Below are 20065 nucleotides of genomic sequence, written 5' to 3'. Positions count from 1 at the left end.
TATTTATTTCAAGGTATTCCGTGGAGTTTCAGGACTTTTGGAGTTGCGTAGAATAGGCCTCCAATATTTGCTCCTTTTCCAGCCCAAAATTCCAGCTGCCGACATTCTCCCTCTTCATGTAAACCCTGTAAAATAAGAGAGAATAGCCATAAGTATCGTGACATAACGTGAAATAACAGCCCATAATGCAATAAATGGAGAAACAATAAAACTGAGCCACCTACGATGCCTCACAGCGACTTGGGGCTCTTTACCGTCCGATCACGTAGTTGAACGTCTCAGATCTTTCACAGTCGTCCCGCATCGTTGCTGAGGCACTTTCGGGCATGAACGAACCCCGCTCGGGCCGCTGCTCCGGAAACCGGTCTAGGTGGCCTGTGGTTGAGCGGGCCTTTTCCAAGTGGGAGGGCGCCCACTCATACGGTTTGGACGGCCCATTATCACTTCTTTGCTTAGTGCCCGCCGAGGGTTCGCTTCTCTGGCGACAGACCGTTCAAGATTTACACGACATGGAGGGGCACGTCGCCTCCTTCGCCTCCACGACGACCTCGCCTAGACCGGGACAGGGCGCTCGATGTGCGTCCCCAGTGACTGACATGCTTGTTCCAGAGTTGCCCGCCATGTTCTATTGGCTTCACCTCTGACTGATTCAGCCATTCAGGTTCCCTCTTCTTCTCTCTCTCTCTCTCTCTCTCTCTCTCTCTACAGATATTAACGCAATCTGACCAACATAATTTGCTGCATGTCATTCTTCCAGACTATGTCACTGAATCCTACCCTAGCGAGCAACCATGGTTGAGAGATCCCACGGCCAGCGACGGCGCATGGGATGGCGGCTGGACGCCTTCTCACCTTTCAGTGTAGGAAGTTTTGGCAACATGATACAAGTAAGGAGTAGATAAGGACTAAAATTGTTGCTCTGCTGATGATCTATATGTGAGCACGATCATATTCCCATTGTCGTGTGCATCTGCTTCACGTTTATTTATTTTTCAGGAAAGAATTTGAGGATCTTGCGTATATTTTGACGTCAGTTGTGCTCGAGTAATATAAAAATTGGGGGTACCTAGAGTTTTCACAATTGATAACAGGTGGATTAGTGACAATTGAGTACTACTGGTTAGACCTTGTGTCTTATCCATGATTTGGAGCTATACCTCATGTGCAATTGGTAGTTGGTTGAAATCGATTGATCAGAACACATCCCCCTTCATTGGCCATATTTAGTTATTTCATGAAAATTTAGATTATTTGGACTCCCCGAACCATATACATATATCATTATTGCTGACCTTCAATTGATAGAGAAAATTTGTGATTTAGGTATATATATTATTCGTAGCATGGTGTCATATATAGCATTATAGAACATAATTTTTTAGAACTTACCCATTCTTCACTTGTTAATGGGCACTTCTATTTCCAATTTTGAGAAAGGAGATGGAGTAAGTTATTTATCTCATTTTTAACCAATCTCCAAGAACTTAGCTCCGCTACTTTAATTTAATTTATATGTGATTTTTATTTATTTCATAACTTTTAAGAAGTATAAAAAATAAAAATATACACCATTTGCACATTTATTTTTGGCTTACGTGGTGAGGTTAGGTGTGCAACAATTCAAAGATTCAACGACTGTTAAAATGCTTAAGGAGGACAATTTTGTATATTGCCTTTACAACTACGAGGCTTGACATAAAAACAACACAAATTTTCAAGCGCAATTTAAAGGAAACCAACAGCAATATTCATTCTTTATTACCCTACCTTTAGGTATAAACCACCCCCTGTTTTCTCACAATTAAAAAACAGTATAACATAGCTAGCTACGAGCCTCCACAACGATTTGACCGTCACAGCCGTCGGATCCCGAAACGTGCGATACAGATCGAAGTCGGGCGTTCCTGGTCGCCCGCGCGCCTCACGTATAGTCTCGCGGGCAGCTGCTCCGCGGAGCGACCTCCTGTTGCTGTCAGTAATTGGGCCGTGAAGGACCAGTTATTCCCTCTCGTACGCTTACAGCCCAGGTAGCCCAGGTTTGTTTCAGCTGTATCTCCAGATGGCAACAGGGACGAAACTCATCGGGTTTTGCCTTCCCAAACCCATCCCCACGAGAAAATCGCAAACCCGTCCCCGTCCCCATCACCGTGCGCGGGGCTAGTTTTCCGCCCGTCCCCTAAACCCATCGGGTTTCGGGGAACCCATGAAAAAATCAAAATATTTAAACAAACATAGTGACGACAAAGAACAACATTTGAATAGCAAAACAAGCACATTTCAGCAGCATAACAAGAGCAAATTTCAACAAGAACTATAGTAGATGGTTCAACAGCTATATAGAGTTTATTTCAGTAGATTTAAACAAAATACATAGTATATTTCAGAGGCAGCAACATAAGATAAATAGTAGCAACAATGATATCATTTCAGCAGCAACATAGTATATTTCAGCAGCAAAACAACAACAAACTTCAGCACAATACTCAACAAATTTCAGCAGCAACATAAGCATATTATAGCAACAAACAAGAGCATATTTCGGTCATACATTGTTCAACAAGATGTCCAATTATAGAAGTACTGAAATAGAAATCATGGTTCACACATCACGAGCACAAATGATACGAAATTGTCCAATACATAAGTTCTAAAATAGATTTTGTAGTTCACAAATCAATTTAAAGTGGTCATCATCATGGCATGTTTCACATCTCTAGGCCTCCAAAAGACAATCTTCAAAGCATGCCAATTCAGAGTGCCAAGTCCTATAGAAGATCAAAATTCACTGAAGCTAAAGTTAAATATGAAAATATGCAGATTGGTATATAAAATGTGAAAGTACTTGTACTTCACCTGCATTCCCTCTTGAATGTCTTGAAGACAACTCCAAAAGCTTTGTCCATCTTCATTGTCAGCATCTATAAGAATGAAATAAGTAGTAATGAACATATGATGAAACATTGCAGCAAGATAATGATAAACTATATGATGATATGTAAAGAAAGACACACCTTTATATTTGTTTCTTATCCAATCTTGTGAACACATCAAGGCCTCTAAGATTTCAGGGGTAAGACGACTACAGTGGTCACTTAGAACTCTACCACTTGTGCTGAATGCTGATTCTGAGGCAACCGTGCTAACCGGAGTTGCAAAAACATCACGTGCTAGCAGCCTCAAAGTTGGATAGCGTGTTCAAGAAACTTTCCACCAATCTAACACACTAAACTTATCTTTGGACAATGGAACTAGCTCATCTTCCAAGTAACGATCTAGTTCAGATTTCATCCTAAAAGATGCAGGCCTCTTTTGAGCAACACGTGCATTGAAGAGTGACATAAGGGCTGGAGCTTCCAAAGAAGAGAATGAGGAAGATGGTTGCCCATGATCATCATCACTCTCAAGATTGTACTCCTCCAACAATGTGCATATCTTGGCAATAATTCCATTAACATGGTCCTCACATTCTGGACTAGAAGGACTAATACCATGCAACATAGCAAAGCAAACAAGTAACATTTCACCGTCTTCCTCTCCATCCTCATCCTCATCGTCATCTTCCTCTTCATCTCCTTCATCTGCAGCTTCCACTTCATCCGTAATTTCAACATTTTCTCCAACAAACATTGCATCATAATCGACGGATTCATCAAATTCTTCGTCCACATCCTCAGATTCAGGCACACTACCTGTAACTGAATGTACAATTGCAGTTTCTGTTGACGGTGTCGTCAATGAATCAATTAACCTATCAAAAGAATAAAAACATAATTATTAGCTTCGGTGTACATAGTGGCAGTAGCAATCTGGACTCTACTATATATATTTCTTGCAAGTCTACTAAAAACAGTAGCAATTTGTACATGTAGCCTGCAATATGATGACCAGAAACTATATATATTTCTTGCAAGTCTACTAAAAATAGTAGCAATATGATGACCAAATCTATTTTGTTTCTTTCCTGCAGAAGTGTAATAGTTTCAACTTAACTTCTGAAACTTTCATGAAAAAGACCATATACCACAGTCTAAACCAAACCCTAGCAAATCTAATCCATGAACTCACAGAAAATTAACATCATCCATCACAAACCCTTCGTCGGCGGCACCGGCGGCGGCGCCCTTTCACCAGACTTGTGACGGGAAGAGGCCACCATGGGGTTCACAAGTGGCGACGCCCTTTCTCGAGATCAGACCGGCGGTGGTGGAGAAGACGTGGAGGGAGGAGGCTCACCGGCGCAGATTGGTCGGCAGATCTTGCGAGAAGGGATCGAGCAGGCGGCGGCTGCGGTCGTAGGTTTAGGGTTAGATGGAGGGGGAAAGGAGCGAGCGAGGCTGTGAGGGGGAAAGGAGCGAGCGAGGGGTTGGTTTGGCCTGCGAGTCTGCGACACTGCAGGGTGGGGGGGCTCGGTCGCTCTCAGGCTTCCAGGCTTGGTAGGTTTTGGGTTGGGCACTTGGGCTGGGCCGCAACGCACCGGAGCACTACTTGGTAAAAAAATATATATTTTGCCGGGTTTGTCGGATTTCGGGTTTGGGGACTACCTAGACGGGTGCAAACCCATGAAATATGTCGGGTTATATAATGTGCCCAACGACAACCCCGCGAGGATGAAAAGACGCCCATCCCCGTCACCTAATAGGGTAAAAACCCGCGGGGACGCGGGTTTCGGGGCCCCGTTGCCATCTTGAGCTGTATCCCACCCCGAACAACAGCTCCTCTGTTCCTCCTCCCTGCTGCCCCTCCTTCCTCATCTTGTCTCGATGCGGTGGTGTTCCTCCGTCCTCGATGCGCCGGTGATCCGCCGTGGGCTTGCGTGACCGCCCCGGCGACGGTACGGTCCACCCCTCCTTAACTTCTTCCTTAACCCCTTTCTTGCTGTTTTTAAATTTCCTGTCTTGCAGCGTCCGTCTATGGCAGCTGCGGCATCCGCCCGCCCCATCGGCTTCCACCGCCGGCTGTCCTCGTGCTACATCATCCTCAGCTCTACCTCACGCCCCTTCTTCTCCCGTAACCGAAGCTGAAACTGCCGCCTTAAAGGTCCACTTTCCGCCTCCTGACATAATGGTGAGGATGGTAGTTAACCTCAGGGGTGATGATGGTGATTAATTTGCGGTCTTCGTGTGTTACCCCAATCTCCCGTTCTTCCTTCTATATTATGCCTTGCAGCATCCCTTCTTACCTGCCATCTGTGTCGTCTCTTCGCCATGCCTATTGCCTAGGATTGTTCTTGCTGTCTATTCATCTTACTGCTTCTAATTCTCCTACATTTTTTTGCGGGTTCTAATTCTCCTACATGTTCTCATATGTACGGAACTTCCCTCCTTCATTGCAGGTTCGCAGTGCTCATTCATTGGGATTTCCGTGTTGGAATTTCTCGTGGCTGTGTGGGTTACACCCAATTGCTAGCATGGCTTCTGGACAGGTTCCACAACTGACACTGTTGCCTTATCATCATCTACTACATTTTTCTTTGTTAGTTGTTAATTCTATGCGATTTGTTTGATTTTCATTCCAACCAGCCACATCCATTTTCTCTCTTACTTTCCTTGTCTTGGTTTCAGATTTTGTATAATCTGTTTGTGACACGTGCTGAACCTAAGTAGAATAAAAATGCCTAAACGTTCTTGATTACAAGATCATGGAAGCGATGTGCATCAACCACATTGCGCTAGCGGATCAAGTAGAGTCCTGCCCCAATGTAAGCGGGCAAGGATTAACGAACCACTTAATACACACAATTCAATTGGACGGCCAAAAAGAGTATGTTAATTCACCTCCACTTGTGCTGCTTTACGGCATTTTCCTCTCCTTGATAATCATCTTCTATACTGCCGTACAAGAATATTTAGACTGCAGGCATTTGGTCCCTCATGATTCCTTGTGGCGCTTGTATGAATTTCCCCTACACTGTAAAATGCCAACAGTTGAAAGATTAGACATCCATTTACTTGACATGATTTCTATTACTTACAAATCAAAAGAAAATCTTGAAACTATTGTATCTAATGCTGAAAAGTTGAAGAAATCTATGCTTACTGAATGGTTTATTGCAAACCAAAAGTTTCCAGAAGGTCGACAATTGACATATTGCAATTTCCCAAGTGAATGGATATTGGAACGGACTGACAAATTCGGGAAAAGAAAAGGTGCGAAACTGGTGAAAAAATAGGCCGTGTATACTATGTCTTTCCATCTGCCGGTGAGTTACTATCTTAGGATGCTTTTGATTGTCATGTAGCTTTGCCGATTTGTGTACCTTAAATAATATCACATACAGTACATCTAAAGAAACTTGTGCGGCTCAGGGGTTATTAGGTGATGATACAGAATGGTACACTGCATTTGATGAGGCATCAGCTTAGGTATCTTTTCATTACAACCATTTTGCATTGCAGTGTAGAGGATGAGCGTGCATTTTATAACAAATACTACTCTTACATTACTGATGATATCCAGCATAGGTGCCGTGTTAATGAGAAAAGCCTTCATTATGGGGAGCTACCCTTCCAGGTCAACAGCGTGACAGCAGTCCACCAAAAAACAAATGTCTTTGAGTTCAACCGTCTTCTGGTTCAAACAAAAGCATAACGAACGAAGTATGTACACCTAGCCAATCATGACTACCAACCCTCAAGGTAAATATTCCCTTGTACTATAAGTATTTAGATTTTCATACATGTCATGTATCACCAAAAAGGTTTTTCAACAGAAAGAGGTCTACGAAGACTTTTGGGATATTACGGAAGAACATTCTGCATGAGTTGCACTGAAAACAACAAGCTGGTCAGTATTCCTTCAATTCTCTTCTCACACTGTTATCTTACCATTGGTATTTTCCTCATATGTCTACATGCAAAATAGAATAAACCAGAAACTGGCGAAAACTCCAATCCCATTCGAACTGATGAAATCTCAGTCCACTCCCCAGCTGCCACAGCAGACATATCTCTACCTCTAACCATGGTATCTAAATTTTATCCTATATAGTATCGTCCTCTGCTTTCCATGTTGTACCTTACAATATTCTCCTCTAACTGTTAGACTCCTGAGGCACAAATGCCCCTGATTAGACAATCCCCAGAAACTCTAACGATAGTGGAACCAAGGGAAAGAGAAATTCTACCAAGAGGTTTGTTCCCCAGCTGCCAATTCATCACATTACTGATTCCTGTAATATCTGCAAAATCACTGGAACTCACACTTCACGTGCCAACTGCAGGACATCAACAGATGGGAAGAAGTCTGCTGCCCAGAAGAAACTAAACATGGGCGCCCCGGAACAGAATGCCACTTGAAGACATAAGATTCAAAAATAAAGAAAGGAAGAGAACAAGCATCTTCGTGCCTTCGCGGATCAAAAGATTAATGTTTTCCTGAATAAGAAAACCTGTGGTTGTCTTCCTTAGCATCCACTTTAGTGTTTGCCATCTGCCCAACGGCCTGCACAAGTCTACCAGACATGTTTTATTCTTTTGTGCTAATAACAGTATGTACGATGCACTGATAATGACCTTCATGCAACCAGCAACTGTACTCTGCTCTTCTTCCATCAGTCTGCTTAAGAATTTCGTCCAAAATTACCTTCAGATGGATACAGACAATCCCCAAGTTATCTGCGAATTTGCAGCCAACGTGTACACAAAATTTAGAAAGAAGAATCAACAAAAAAATGGCAAATAATGTAATCATGTAAAATCAATAACCTCTTGCCACCGCAGCCATGGATCTATCTTGCTTCGTTTCACATTAACCCACAAGGGACTTGCAAGAAGTATATATAGCACCAATCAGGTCATTATAAAGAGAAAACTAACTCACAGTTTTAAATTGAATTCATTAACTTCCCACTACCATTCAAGTATTAGTTACGATTAGGACAACCTTTTGCATTCATCTTTAATAAAACTACATAAGGCTTCGTTTGACGCGAGTGGATTGAAGGGGTTTCGAGAGGATTTTCCTCGCGTGGGCCAGAAGCCCCCCAAAACCCCATCAGCCCATTTGGTACAGGGGGTTTGCATGGGCCCATCCTCTCCAATCCCCTTTGATCCTCCCCGACCCACGCGACTCAGAACCCTTGTCGAAGGACTCAGGGAAACGCTCATCCCAGCGCACGCCGCCAACCTCCTCCATGCCACCGAGAGGAGGAGCCCCGCCGCCGGATCAACGCCCCGCCTCCACAAGGAGAGGAGGAGCCCCGCCGCCGCCACCGAGGGGAAGAGGCCACCGCCGCCACCGAGGGGAGGAGCCCTGCCGCCACCGAGAGGAGGAACCTCGCCGCCAGATCTTCAACGCCCCACCGCCGCGAGAACGTCGACGTCCTCCTCCGTCGGTTCGAGGTGATTCCTACCCTCTTCTCCACTTCTCCATCTCCTCCCCTCCAAACCCTAGGGCCGACTCTTCTTGCTCCTCGTCCCACACCCAGTGGCCATTGCTCCGTTTTGCAGCAGTTCGCTGCGTCCATCGATGAGGCTGGGTGCCTCCATGGCCATCCTTCTCCTCTCCTAGTTGGCTCTGTCGTGGAGTTTGTTTGTGTGCCTGTCTCTTCTAATTGTGGCTCCAGTAGCCTTCAAATATTTGTTGTAATTTAGGTGGCTATTTAGTTGTTTTTTATCAACATGCAGTGAATTGTATGGACACTCACCCTCCAGGATTTGCTTTCACCTATACACACTCCAGGATGGTACTGGGATCATTGCTCCAGGGGTAGTACTCTCTGAAAGCACGTGAAATGAATCTTAGTTGCATTTTTGTGTAGTGAGGTAACTGCAAGGTTCAGCCACTGCACTTTTGTGTGGAAGAGTGTTCTTACACAATACAATTTTTTTTTCATGATCATAGAGGATACAGAGTGCTAGTGCAAACAATTTGTATGCATTAAAATTTTCTGCTCGCTATTCTTCTCTAACAATTACAATAGTGTAATATCTTAGCCTAATTAATATCTCTGGGCTTGTAGTTGACATTTACCTTTAAATCATGTAATCTATAAAGTGGCAGCCTGTCATTTATTCATTTAATCTGTAAAGTTGAAACTGTTTGTTGTTGTTAATTTGATTATCTGCATTGCCAGGCTTGGTTTACTACAGATAGCATAGTACATTTAAGTTCCCTCCTGAGAATTGTATTAGAATTACTACCCTGATTACAATGTAATTTGTATAATATATTTGGATGGATGCCTCGCTGATTTTCAGTATAATTTGGTCATGATTTTTTTATGGATGTTATATGTGATTTCTGTGGTGAGTAGTCGGATCACCATTACATATTTCTGTTCTTAGATCTGAAAATTGTACCTCACATATCTCTTTTAGACGGCAGTCAGTGTTGTAGCTGAGCACTTTTTCTTTTTCTTCAGTACGAACCGCATTTTTTTCTTTATCTCTCAAACTGCAGCTTACATAGTTGTTCCTTAGCTCTAGAAATGCAGCTCAAATGGTTGGGATATTTTATTTTTCCTAGATAGACAATCAGTGTTGTTCTATCTAGTATTTACCGCTTTGGTTCTGGGATATGACCCACCATCACACCTGAGCGGCACACAGTTCTTACTGCTTTGGTTTCTTTTCTGTTTATTGCTTTAATGTACATGTGTGTATGTTGTTGTTTGTTTGCTACCAATGAGAAAATGTTCTTTTTCTGTTTATCGTTTCGATGACGTTAGTGTTATGTCATCGATCCATGCTAGTGCTTTTTAGAAAGTAATGTAAATGTTGTGTTCCAGTGCAATGACAACAAACTTGAGAGGCACTACAATTTGTTTTCAGCAGTTCCTCATGCCAACAGTAATGTACAACAATGAAAAATGAGCCCATTCGAGGGAGACGTCATATTTTTTGTGTGTCACCTACAGATTATGATGATTCGTTATAAAAAATTGCTAGGTTATTATCTTCCAGTCTGTATTTCATATACTCATACACACATCTATACATGGTTGATTTGCTCACGTTATTTGTCAACATTCAGAATTATTTATCATAAGATTTAGATTATCTCACTTCACTATTTGTACGTTTGTGCAAGGAAGTTAATGTTTGTAGTTTCTTCACTTTATGTTTGAAGTTCCATGCGAAGAGTTTGAATCATCTTTGTTAGTTTGGTCTTGAACAGGTGGAGTTTTGCATCTGCTTGCTGCTCACCATCAACGTCTACACTTTGGCATCATCTACCTGGTCTACGCGCTCTTTTTCTCTGTCTATCTCGACTCAGAGGACCATCACAAAGAATATCACACCCTTGCTTAGCCTGTTGTCGGCTTTGTGATAACGATTCGCTAACAAAGAATATCACACCCTTTCTCCATGGAGTGTTTTTTTTGTTTATGTGAACCGTGAACTTGTAGCTGATTGTATGAGATTATTTGGATACTTTGCATGATCTGGTAGCAACTACCGGTGAAATTCTTTAGCATTTTTTTCTATATGAGTTGTTAAAGTTTCAAAGATTGGATTTTTAACAGTACTATTCTATTTTGCACCATCTCAGTTTAATATGACAAACCCTGTCTACCAAATGAGTATTCATGGAAGGGGATTGGAGACTTGGGGAAGTGAGGGGAATTGAGGGGATTGGGTGGAAGGAGGGGATTCACCAAATCCCCTGAAATCCCCTCCTCCCAAAACCTCCACAATCCCTTGCTGTCAAACAAGGCCTAATAGGATTTTATATCTATGAATTAAAGACTGACAAATCACACCAACCACCGAGTTGGCACTTTTTTACAGTATAAAGCATCATTATTCGTTGTAAACTCATCCAAATTACTTTTTACACAATTAAGGTCCATTATCAAAGCCCATAAAATATATCTATCGGTTCTTTCAATCTACAAATAATACTCACCTGTGTATGACAAAAAAACAAATTTACCAAAATATTTATTCACAGACACAAATATTTTAGAAAAAGGCTATTTAGGAACCAAATTGAAGGGAATTTGACACCATTAAAAACCATGTTATACAAACTAAAATCAACTACCATCACACTTATCATTTTTATAGCATACCAAGTAATTTTTTCAAAACTAACATATCTTTTCAGAACAATTTCTTTTATTACATCAAATATGGACGGGTGCAGCAACGCGCGCCTACATGGTCTAGTATTATCATAAAAGCATGATAAAAAATGGACGTATCAACTCCCCCAAGCTTAGACCTCACTTGTCCTCAAGCGAAAAGCCGATAACAATAAATATGTCCTCATGTTTAGAGGTAGAGGCGTCGATAAAAACAAAATACGGACATGAAGGCATCATGATTATTTCATAACAGCAACATAAATAGATTTTGTCATATGATTAATCATGTTCAAGTAATGACCCATTCACAAAGCCAAAGCATGAATCAGAAACATTATTGGGCACTAATAATTATAATCTCAGTCATTGAAGCAATTTCAATTTATCATAACATCGGAAAGAGTCTATGTCAGAGCTTAAAAGCAAGTCCACATACTCAAATATCATTTAGTCCTTCATAATTGCTAGCACTCACGCGATACTTGTGGTTACGGAGTTTTAATCGGACACAGAGAAAGATAGGGGCTTATTGTTTTGCCCCACAACCTTTTACCTCAAGGGTAATGTCAACAATAATAATTCATGCTCCCCCACATCCAATTAGATGTGTATATCATACTCTTTCCAACATGCTGAGCTTGCCAAAGGATAAAAAGAAAAATAAAAGGTGAGGATCACCATGACTCTTGTAAGGTAGAGGATAATAATAAAAGATAGGCCCTTCGCGGAGGGAAGCAGAGGTTGTCATACGCGTTTAGGATTGATGCACAAAATCTTAATGCACAAGAACGTCACTTTATATTGCCCCTTGCATGTGAACCTTTATTATGTAGTCCGTCGCTTTTATTGCGTCCACAACAAGTTCGTACAAAGCTTATTTCTCTACATTAATAAGTTATGCATATTTAGAGAGCAATTTTTATTGCTTGCACCGATGACAACTTACTTGAAGGATCTTACTCAATCCATAGGTAGATATGGTGGACTCTCATGGCAAAACTGGAGTCGGTGTCAAAACCGGCGGATTTTGGGTAGGGGGTCCCGAACTGTGCGTCTAGGCGGATGGTAACAGGAGACAAGGGACACGATGTTTTACCCAGGTTCGGGCCCTCTTGATGGAGGTAAAACCCTACGTCCTGCTTGATTAATATTGATGATGTGTGTTACAAGAGTAGATCTACCACGAGATCAAGGAGGCTAAAGCCTAGAAGCCAGCCTATGGTATGATTGTTGTTCGTCCTACGGACTAAAGCCATCCGGTTTATATAGACACCGACGAGGGCTAGGGTTACCCAGAGTCGGTTACAATGGTAGGAGATCTACATATCCGTATCACCAAGCTTGCCTTCCACGCCAAGGAAAGTCCCATCCGGACACGGGACGAAGTCTTCAATCTTGTATCTTCATAGTCTTGGAGTCCGGCCGATGATGATAATTCGGCTATCCAGACACCCCCTAGTCCAGGACTCCCTCAGTAGCCCCTGAACCAGGCTTCAATGACGACGAGTCCAGCGCGCATATTGTCTTCGGCATTGCAAGGCGGGTTCCTCCTCCGAATAATTTATAGGAGATTGTGAACACCAGGATAGTGTCCGGCTCTGCAAAATGATTTCCACATACCACCGTAGAGAGAATAATATTTACACAAGTTCAATCTGCTGACGTATTTTGTGGCGTGACGTCACACCACTACCAAGCCTTTACTCGAATCGTTTTTATTGTACCACCTCCGCGGGTTTAGCGAAGCGGTTTCCTTGGCACGTCTTGTCGAAGCAGAGATCGTGTTCCCCTTATTCCGGGATTCCAATCAATACGGACGTGGGTAACCCAACCGCGCCATTGATTGCGGCGGTTGGGAGATAAGCGAGTTTTATCAGGCCGGTGGGGACACATGTTTTTGTCCGCCCATATAAGGGGATAAAGACCCAACCCTTCTACCTGCACCTTCTTCCTCCTTGGCTTATCCATCTTTGCGAACTCGAGCTCCAGCACCCAAGTCCACACATCTCACCTCAACCTTCTCCAACTATGTCCGGAGCGGGAGGCAAGTGGATAGCCTCCTCCGTTACGGAGGGGCATATCCAGAAGCTGCGCAGCGCCGGATATTTGTCCAGCAACATCGCGCATCGGCTCCCCAATGAGGGAGAGCTCATCCCCACCCCCAGGCCCCATGAGAGGGTAGTATTTCTTACCCATTTCCTCCGCGGACTGGGCTTCCCACTCCATCCCTTTGTCCGGGGGCTCATGTTCTACTACGGCCTGGATTTCCACGATCTGGCCCCGAATTTCATTCTCAACATCTCGGCGTTTATCGTCGTGTGTGAGGCCTTCCTCTGCATCCAGCCCCACTTCAGCTTGTGGCTCAAGACCTTCAGTGTCAAGCCGAAGGTTGTGAAGGGCAGCCAAGCGGAGTGCGGCAAGGAAATGGTGATTTCCTCCGCCTTTCTCCTTCTTTATATACGATTTTAGTATTAATTTGCACTGTCCCGTGATGAACTTTTGATCCTTTTGTCCGACGATGAACTATGTTCCTTTTATATTGGCTGAATTTAGTCGGTTTGTTACTATTAAATGTGTTCGCCGTGTTTCTTCTATGTAGCATTGCATGGGTTGCATGGATTTGAGGGACATGACTGGGGGAGCAAAGAAATGAGGGGTGACCGGTCACTGCACACAGATGTGCCTGGGCAAGTCCGCAGGCGTTTGAGGGGCCGGATTAGATATATCCGGATGTAGATGCTCTTAGTGATCTAATCAGAAGCCCGAAAATATTTAAACACACAACACAACATCGAGATTTGGAACATATTTTGAAGGGAAACCAAAGTTTGAAAATGTAAACAATTTTCGGAATCCTCAAACATTTCTTTAAAGCGCGAACACTTGTTGAAAATTTCGATTACTTTTTGAAAAAAGGCAAACATTTTTTTTGAAAACACTATCAATTTTTAAAATAAGAACACTTTGAAAAACAAACATTTTTCCAAAAAAATGGGAACATATTTTGAAACCTTAACAAAACTTTAAAGTGAACACATTTCTCAAATCGTAGAGTGACAAGTCACAGTTCAATACACTCTGCAGAGGTGCACTACTTTACCCACAAGTGTTACTTACCCTTCATGCCAAGCACGCAACCCACTACACATCCAAGAGTGTGTTTCCAAGTCTAAGGTTTTGAGTTATTTCGGCTCTTCATATGTGCGTACACCTGCGAATAAGTAATTTACCGGTGAAGGGAGCTACCGGTGAAGAATCTACCGCAGACGCTTGCTTTTAGATTGGTGCTGTGTCGGACCCACTAAGATTCTATTTTCTGTTTCTTTGGTGATACAAAACCTATACGAGATGAATACATCGATGACGGGCCCAATGATAAAATATATCCCAACTAGCCCCTTCTCTCTCTTTGCATTCTCTCCCAGCCCCAGATCGCATAACACCTCTCTCTCTTCAGAGCAACCGCGCCCGGCCTCCGTCCCAACTCCGGCGACCGTCAACTCCGATCACCGGATCCGCTTCCCTGACCAGTTGCCGGCCCAAGTACGATAGGTTCATGGTCGGAAGACCTCGTCTTCCACCGAGTTCCGGCGAGGCAGTTTTGCGGTGAGGCATGGTTTTCCCGGCCACAGTCGAGTCCGATGACGACGAGCAAGTAGTGGCTTCACAGGCTAGCGCTGGATCCGGCGCTCACGTCGCGGCTCGGCCATGCCGCGGGCCGAGTACAGCGGCCTCCTCGTCCACCCCGTCCCCGGTGAGATCTACGGGTGAGCCTCCTCCTCTACCTTGCTTTTTGTTCCGAAGACATTTGTTGATTTCCCCCAAACAGATCTGAGGATGCATGATTGGAAGATAGAAATTTTCTTTGCTGATTATGAAGTCTGATCTATGGATGAATGAAGAACTATGATCTGCTAAAACTGAAATACAGTTTGTGGAAAAAAGTGATGTTTCATGAGAAGTGAAATATGTCAATCAATAGTTCTGAAAGTGATGTTGAGTGAAAAGCAAGTGAAACAGATATTTCAATGTGTTTTTGCAAGTTGTGAAGCTATTTTCTGTGAAGTATATTAAATTACTTCTCTGAAATGTATGAAAATGATATTTCAGTTATATGTGTAATATGTTATTTCAGTGTGTCCTTTGAATGATTTGAAATTGGTTTTCGGAGTGAAATTTCACTTGCTATGAAATATGGCATTTAAAAAATGCAGTTTCAGTCTTTTGTAATAATATTATAGTGAAATTTGTTTAAACGATTGAAATCAGTTCTTTGATGATTTGAGATAACCAGTTTCACTTGTTGTGAATATGGAATTGGAATTGGAAAAACTGTAATCAGTTTTTCTAAATATGGAATCATTTTTTTACTCCTTTGAAATAACCTGTTTGATCTTTTGGAATAGTGAAATTGGAATAACTGAAATCATCCTTTGAAAGTTTTGAATTTCATATGTTACTGTTTTTGGAGTTCACTCATTTGAAAGTGAAATGTACTCAAGCTGGTATGTGTATGAAAATATTTCACTCTTTTAAGTTGATTTTTTTTGTTTCACTCATTTGAAATAATCATTTACACTCTTTTGTGGATAAAAACTGTAATCAATTTTTCTAAATATGGAATCATTTTTTCACTCTTTTGAAATAACCAGTTTATTCTTTTGGGAAAAGTGAAATTAGAATGCATCATGGATTGAAATTTACACTCTTTTGATAAAAATTAGGAGTGTCTTATTTCCCAATAGTGAATAAGTATTTGAAATTTTTGGTAACTGAAATATGTGTTTGGAAGTATTGAAATAAGTGCTTCGAAAAAGTGAAATATGTGGTTATGGAATTATATGTTAATTAGCTGAAGTGTGCTATTCTGTTCTTGTGTCGCTATCATGGACATGCACGTAATATAACGTCCTGGATATGCACGTGGGGCATCCTGGGTGGTGGGATCTAGTACAGGAATACAACAGGGAATCCTGCGGAAAAGGTGGAATACAACTTCCATATATAATAGACTTTATGTGGTGTCCTACTCTTATTGGCTAGAGGTTCACCGGTAGCTCCCGGCTCCGGCAAAAATGCAGTAACTAGATCTCAAACGGTCAAGTCTCTGTGCATCAGTGTCATCCCTGGATCGGTAATGCTGACACACACAGTACTCAAGGAATTATAACAGAGTTTCAATCACACACTTATTACATCAAGTCCTCATAAAGAGTATGATTACATAAATAAACCATGGCTGAAGGCCATCTAAACTAGATAATATCGGAAGGCTTCGAAGGTAAATGAGCCCATCAACTCCAATGGCATAGCTGAGTGCAAAACAACGACCTATCGCACCTTATTCGTTGTCTGAGTAGTCTGCAACATAAAACGTTGCAACCCGAAATGGGTCAGCACATGGAATATGCTGGCATAGTTACACTGTAAAGCAATGATGATGCAAGTACTATATCTACATGCAATATTTGGCTGATGGAGGCTGTAAGTTTCATCGTTTTGCATAAAGCTAGTTTTTCCCTACAACAAAGAAGTAAATTTATTTAACTACTCCCATGTTGCCCATTATTTGAGAAGGTAACCCCAACTCAAATCCTAATTAAAAGTATCATCATTAACCCAACATCATAATCTATAATACCTAAATAGTTCATCCCCACTATTCTATTTCTCTTGACATGCAGCCTATCCACCTCATCAACCTTGCCACATCAGCATTCTACTACTGACTTACAGATGGGACCGAGCACTACAATGAACCTGCCACATAAGCCTTCAGTTACTCTTTAAGAGACCCACCACAATCTCGTCTCAACATCATCTGTTTCTCTCCTTCACCACTCTCCCCGGTCAACCCATCAAGCACATGACGGCGGGGATCCATCTCTGCCCGTGGCGCTCCTCTGGTACAAACGCCATCCCGGCAGCGGCCGACCCGCCCCTGTCCCCTGCTCACCCGCCCCTGCCGCAGGGGCCGCGCCCGCCTCTGCCCTGCCGCCGCTGGTTACCTCCCCTCCTCCGCCGCCCCTTCCATTGTCATTGCTGGCCTCCGAAAAACCCTGCTTCGTCCGTTGATGCGCGCAGATTGAAGACAAGGAGAGGAGGCTACTGCATCCAGTGGTGGCCTATGCTGGTGGGCGAAATCAGACCGGCCGTTGGGTCTCTTCTGGAAGGAGGCTCTGCAAGACTGCAATGGTGGCTTTTTTTTTGGCAGTTGACATATACCGCGGCAATGGTGGCCTTTTTTTGGGCAAGATAGCCTCCTGCATCTGTGGAGGAAATTCTGCTCCTTTCCGTAGGTGATGGATATGCAGGCAACAAAGTCAAACTTTTAAATACCGCAGCGGAATCTCTGGAGTTCAAGGTTCTGTACTGTTCTTCTGTATTTTTCTTTCTTGCTTAATTTTTTGAGCAAATCTTTCTTTCTTATATACACAACAGGTAATATGAACCACACACACAACCCACTATCAGGCCCACTGCAGCCCGGTGCTCCCATCAGCCCACACTATTTATCTTCCCCGGTTGCCATCAATGGCCGATGGAACAACCTGCCTCTTTTGTTTCTCAATTTTTTTAAAATAAATCTATAGCCTCTGTTGCAGTAATTACCCAGTAATTGACGTTTGGTGCTCCCTCTCCTAATAATATCTAAGATGGCGCTCCACTTCCTCTCCCCACGTTCTCCCCAAGTAACTGACAGATTTTTGCTTAAAATCTGTGTTCTGCCTCACCATATTTCCCATCGTCCTCCAGCTTGGGTAGGTGTTCAAGTCGCCTTCCCCAATGCCAATCTCCAATCTGGTAGGTGTCTGCTGGCCATTGTTAGATTCTTCCAGTTCCCCATTTGCCTGAGCTTATTTGTTTTTTTAGGTATCCCTCGGTGCAAAGGTGCTAAAAGTCCTGTCAGCAGGGGCTATTAGTTTTTCGTTGCTGCAAAGTTGATGATTTTTCACTGTTGCACAGAACTCTTGCTGATCGAATTGGTACACAAGCTCCCATATCTGAATTTTATTTTTTTCCATTTACTTATCATATGCATATTCTGTTAGTTTCCGTACTTATTTAGAGGGCATAGGATTTTGTTTGATTGTATTTGTTATAGTCGAAAACTACAACACCGTTGTTGTGCTTGTGATGACAAGTTTATTTCCATATTTGTTCAGATCCCATCTGCTGTCTCGGTGCAAATATGCTGGAGGATTTCCACCGACCACAAGGATCTAGAACGATTTGGTGAGTGTTGTGGCTGCTACTGTTAACACAAATTCCCTGCAGGGTGCTTCAAACGTGCAAGATGGCACCCTGTTACAACAGTCCTGCCCTGTCCACCTGTTCGATTGTCCGTTCAGCTACGTTTTTCCTTCCGTCTTCTGTTTCGCTTTAAAGATTAATTGGCTGGACTCACCATGTTTTATTTACCATATATGCATGGATGAGTTGATTGGCTCAGTTTACTTATATTTCATATGGAAAGGAGCATCATTGGTTGTTCGGATTGCTACTCATGTCACACAGTCTATAATACATGAGTTAAGTCACATCAAATGCCAATGGTTTTGTTATCTTGGCCAGAGTTACACATCAGGATTTTCCCTACTTCCATGTTCCACGAATACACGGAACTGTTCTTGGGTACTGGGAGTAGTGCAAGGGATTTTCCAGAATGTCCATATAATAATGCAAACTTTATTGGTTCTCTGGCATATAATTTTTTGAACATTTTGATCAGCAGTCTAACATTATCTCATTTGTTTGCTACTGCAAATACCAACTATGGATACATTATCGCACTTTTCGTGTGCTATCAGTGATGGCTTATATGTTGCCCTTTAGTTTTCTCAGAAGTAAGGGATGCTAAATAGAATAGTCACTTTCTATTCTTTGTCGATTTTGCCTTTGCTCATAAACTATTTTTTATGTTGCAGATATCTATGCAGCAATTGATTATTAAGAAGATGCTCCGCAGCATATGTACAAACATATACAACATTCTCTGTGTGAGGACAATCCTTCAGCTCTGATCGCCGGCCCGCTGGCCTCCGGTGGCTCTCCAGCTCCCACACGACCGCCAGCCCGCATTACCTTCGATGGCTTTACGGGATATCTCATGATGTAGTCGCATTACCGGTGAACCGGCTCTGACCGTCAGCCCCCTTGCTTCAATGACTCTCCCGGTCTGGCATGTCTGCTGGTGCACCTTGCCCATGGTGCTGCTTTGTCTTTCTTATACTCTCCTAATGTCTCAGTTCGGGCGCAGCTGGGAGGTTTGGTTCTGCCGGGAGTCCCGAGCTAGCTTTACTGAATCACAACTGATGTAACATGCACACTATGCACTTGCCTTACTTGAAACATCTCATGTCAATCCATTGTGCAGCGTGGATGACTGTTTTATATGCAGATTTATTTTCTTTATTGCATATGTATGCATCATACATAATTATGTAGATCATGAAGGGCCATCAAGCAAACATTTATGTTTTGTGTCCGTACTGCTGAGTGCTGACCATCGTGCTTTGTGTTTTGATAGTTTAGCAACTGGCCTATTTCGTTCTACCTGTATTTATTTGAACTCCATTTATTCAAGGCTGCTTGGATGCCTATTAAGAACTGAAGAAATGTTTCAACTCTATAATACTAATTAGATATTAGAGAGTACTAATTAGTTTCAGACCAGGAGAATTTTGTTAACTTCTGTTCCTAGAATATTTTCTTGAGTTAGCTATACTTGATACATTTCAGATTCAAATATGCTTGACACATATAACTGCAAGTAGTCCCCTATGTCCATGATTCTCATATCCTGGATTTTTTTCCCTACAAGTTTTTATGCCTGAATACTAATGCATATATAGAGGGTATGAAGAGAGTGTTTACACTAAAATAATAGGCACACGATATCTCTGTTCAGATTATTCACGTGTGAAACAACAAAGTATAGAATGCTATGAAGCAACCCCGATCATATGGTCAACCAGTTGGAAATGATGATTGTGTAAGAAATGAAATGACGCGTCTCTGAAGGGGGCACAAACC

General features: G+C 42.5%; 1 long non-coding RNA gene across 2 annotated transcripts; it reads left to right on the top strand.

Annotated features, from left to right (window-relative positions):
- Positions 1-16845: 16845 nt before the first annotated feature.
- LOC119318969 lies at positions 16846-19521 on the top strand. Of its 2 annotated transcripts, XR_005154302.1 has the most exons (5): positions 16846-17393; positions 17786-17833; positions 17903-18015; positions 18196-18265; positions 18958-19521. It is a non-coding gene; the product is annotated as an uncharacterized LOC119318969 (long non-coding RNA). The 2 variants fall into 2 exon arrangements; XR_005154297.1 differs by having other exon boundaries at positions 16846-17833.
- Positions 19522-20065: the final 544 nt, after the last annotated feature.

This window comes from Triticum dicoccoides, chromosome 1B (genome assembly GCF_002162155.2).
Source record: "Triticum dicoccoides isolate Atlit2015 ecotype Zavitan chromosome 1B, WEW_v2.0, whole genome shotgun sequence".
NCBI lineage: Eukaryota > Viridiplantae > Streptophyta > Magnoliopsida > Poales > Poaceae > Triticum > Triticum dicoccoides.
This window is presented reverse-complemented; position numbering and strand designations above follow the sequence as displayed.